Source organism: Nerophis ophidion, linkage group LG13 (genome assembly GCF_033978795.1).
Source record: "Nerophis ophidion isolate RoL-2023_Sa linkage group LG13, RoL_Noph_v1.0, whole genome shotgun sequence".
Taxonomy (NCBI): domain Eukaryota; kingdom Metazoa; phylum Chordata; class Actinopteri; order Syngnathiformes; family Syngnathidae; genus Nerophis; species Nerophis ophidion.
In genome coordinates, this window is record NC_084623.1 from 26874060 (window position 1) to 26878292 (window position 4233).

Below are 4233 nucleotides of genomic sequence, written 5' to 3' on the forward strand. Positions count from 1 at the left end.
ACAGGAACAGCAGAGAGTTATGTACACGTTTAACGTTTAGATTTCATTGCAAATACCTGTGGTGCGTTCAAAGACCCTGAATTACATGATTATATATATATATATATATATATATATATAAATATATATATATATATATATATATGTGTATGTATGTATATATATATGTATATGTATGTATATATATATATATATATATATATATATATATATGTCTAAATGAATGGCTATATATATACATTCTAGCCATTTTATATTGAATTTGAAAATCCTTTGTATATATTTGTATATATAGTAGTATATTAGTATATTTTTTAAACAAACCTAAATTGCTTAGGGGACTTTATCTAGTTATGTTCTAGATATGTTTATGCCATCTTTAAAAAGTCAGAAACCTATGGAGTTCGTCTATGTTTAAAAAATCGGATTCAATCAATCAATCAATGTTTACTTATATAGCCCTAAATCACTAGTGTCTCAAAGGGCTGCACAAACCACCACGACATCCTCGGTAGGCCCACATAAGGGCAAGGAAAACTCACACCCAGTGGGACATCGGTGACAATGATGACCCAGTGGGACGTCGGTGACAATGATGACTATGAGAACCTTAGAGAGGAGGAAAGCAATGGATGTCGAACGGGTCTAACATGATACTGTGAAAGTTCAATCCACAATGGATACAACACAGTCGCGAGAGTCCAGTCCAAAGAGGATCCAAGACACAGCAGCGAGAGTCCCGTTCACAGCGGAGCCAGCAGGAAACCATCCCAAGCGTAGGCGGACCAGCAGCGCAGAGATGTCCCCAGCCGATACACAGGCGAGCAGTACATGGCCACCGGATCGGACCGGACCCCCTCCACACGGGAGAGTGGGACATAGAAGAAAAAGAAAAGAAACGGCAGATCAACTGGTCTAAAAAGGGAGTCTATTTAAAGGCTAGAGTATACAAATGAGTTTTAAGGTGAGACCTAAATGCTTCTACTGAGGTGGCATCGCGAACTGTTACCGGGAGGGCATTCCAGAGTACTGGAGCCCGAACGGAAAACGCTCTATAGCCCGCAGACTTTTTTTGGGCTTTGGGAATCACTAATAAGCCGGAGTCCTTTGAACGCAGATTTCTTGCCGGGACATACGGTACAATACAATCGGCAAGATAATTTAAACCATGAATTGATTTTTACCATGAATTGATTAACGTGGACCCCGACTTAAACAAGTTGAAAAACTTATTCGGTTGTTACCATTTAGTGGACGATTGTACGGAATATGTACTGAACTGTGCAATCTACTAATAAAAGTATCAATCAAACCAAATTCATGCAATATTTATTTTTAGTGCATGTAAAGTCCCATGCATGTTCCTGTATCAAATTCTGACAATAAAATTGCATTTGTGTCAAAATATTGGAGTATTTTTTTAAATGTATTTAAATTATGCATGATGATGTGGTCTTGTGTTTTTTTTTTTTAAATAATCATAATCAACAAATTAAAAGCACAAACTCGTCATGTGATATAGAACAATTTCAAATAGAAAAACAAGAAATGTATTGGTATTTTCTTAATATTGGATCGATTCCAAAATGTGCAGTTTCGCCCACTTGAATCCAAAACAGGGGATGCTGTCTTTTTGTTTACTTTAATTGTAGTTTTTGTAATTTAATTTTATTTTACTTTTTTGGGCCGATGCCGTCTTTTTTCTATTGTCTTTTTTGAACGATTAAACAAACAACAATTAATATACAAACACAATTAGGCCCTTTCAATGCAATACAATTGAAAAGCTGGCTGAGCAAGTCACACATCAAAGTAAAACAAACACATTTAAACAAAAATGATTAAAATCAAGATAGGCGCCAGCGCCCCCCGCGACCCCAAAAGGGAATAAGCGGTAGAAAATGGATAGATGGATGGGATTAAAATCAAAACAAACATCTGTTAAAAATGACAGCAAAATAACAGAGTCAAAAGAAAATAAAAGAGCCTAGTATCATTATAACTAACTGGGGTTATTGATTAAAATCTATTTTTTTCTATATGTTGATATTTTCCAAGTTTTAACTAGTCATTCTAAATCATTAATCCGTTGAGAGAACGATGCTTATACTTTTAAATATTCTATTTTGATGTTTGAACACCTTTCCCCGCAACGGAAACATATTATTTACCTTTCTAGCTTGCGGTTTTCCATGCTGAAAATGCTAATAGCTGCTAAAGTGAATGGGGAGCTCCCTATAATTTTGGTGTACAAAATAAATGTGACATATTTCCTAAAATAAACAATTGACATTTTATTTATAATTACAAAACAAACATTTGTCAACCAATATCATTTTTGTCTGGAATTTTTTTAAAGGCTTCCTTCCACCTCCACAGACATGGACCTGGGGATAGGTTAATTGGCAACACTAAATTGGCCCTAGTGTGTGAATGTTGTCTGTCTATCTGTGATGAGGTCATACTTGACAACCTTGAGACCTCCGATTTCAATAGGCGAGGGGTGGGGCGGAGGCGTGGTTTGGGGGCGTGGTTGGGGCGGGGGGCGTGGTTAAGAGGAGAGTATATTTACAGCCAATATTTTTATACTGGCTTTAATTATTATATATATATATATATATATATATATATATATATATATATATATATATATATATATATATATATATGTATGAAATACCTAACTTTCAGTGAATTCCAGCTATACATCCATCCATCCATCCATCCATTTTCTACCGCTTATTCCCTTTTGGGGTCGCGGGAGGCACTGGCGCCTATCTCAGCTACAATCGGGCGGAAGGTGGGGTACACCCTGGACAAGTCACCACCTCATCGCAGGGCCAACACAGATAGACAGACAACATTCACACTCACATTCACACACTAGGGCCAATTTAGTGTTGCCAATCAACCTATCCCCAGGTGCATGTCTTTGGAAGTGGGAGGAAGCCGGAGTACCCGGAGGGAACCCACGCATTCACGGGGAGAACATGCAAACTCCACACAGAAAGATCCCGAGCCTGGATTTGAACCCAGGACTGCAGGACCTTCGTATTGTGAGGCAGACGCACTAACCCCTCTGCCAGCTATACATATTTATTTTATTATATATATATGAATAAATGTAATAGTTGAATTTCAGACGGCACCTATCAAATACACAGTAATAAAAACACAGTTGTTCTACTAACTGTACTATGCTTGCTGGGTACTAAAAAAAACAACACTTACCTTTCACTATTTGAGTAACGTCACTTCCGAGTTTCCAGAAGATGGCGCCAGAATGTGCTTTGCCCTGCCGTCTCTCGCTGTCAGCTCTGTGCGCCCTTGGAAGTGCTGGCCCCTGCCAGGTTCGGTCTTGTGAACGCAAGATCTTTGACAAACAAAACGTTTATCCTGAAGGATTTCTTCACTTCCCGCGGGCGGCGGACTTGACTTCCTCTGTGTGACGGAAACATGGCTGAGAGCCGGTGAGTCCGCCCCTCTTAATGAACTTCTGCCTCCGGAGTGTTCCTACTTTAATTCTCCGCGGTCGTCCGGTCGAACAGGAGGAGAATTAGCAGTTGTTTTTAAAAATGACTTTAAATGCCATCAGATACACCTGCAATCCTCCTTTTCAAGCTTCGAACTGTGCATGTTTGAGCTGGAGGGGGCGTGGCCTCCAGCTCCAGCTGAATTTCGGGAGAAAATTTCTTCCGGGAGGTTTTCGGGAGAGGCGCTGAATTTCGGGAGTAAATCCGGGAGGGTTAACCCAAGTATGGATGAAGTTACGACTTGTCCAGGGTGTAAGCTGCCTTCCGCCGGAATGCAGCTGAGATAGGCTCCAGCACCTCCGCGACCCCGAACGGGACAAGCGGTAGAAATTGATTGATGGATTAAATAAATAAATAGTATTTCTTTATTTTTAGGAAGAGTACATATATAATAATAATAATATAGTTTGTCCTTATTTTTCCCATTTTTACTTCGGTAAAATCTTTTAGTATATACCCTATTTGAACTGTGCCTAGAAAGTATTATTTTATAAACATGTGACGCCGTCTTCTTCATGATCTTCTCAGGCCCACAGACTGACCGGCCTCCGCCATCTTGCTATTGCTATCCTTTTTGATTGATTGAAACTTTTAGTAGATTGCACAGCACAGTACATATTCCGTATAATTAACCACTATGTAGTAACACCTGAATACGTTTTTCAACTTGTTTAAGTCGGGGTCCACGTTAATCGAGTCA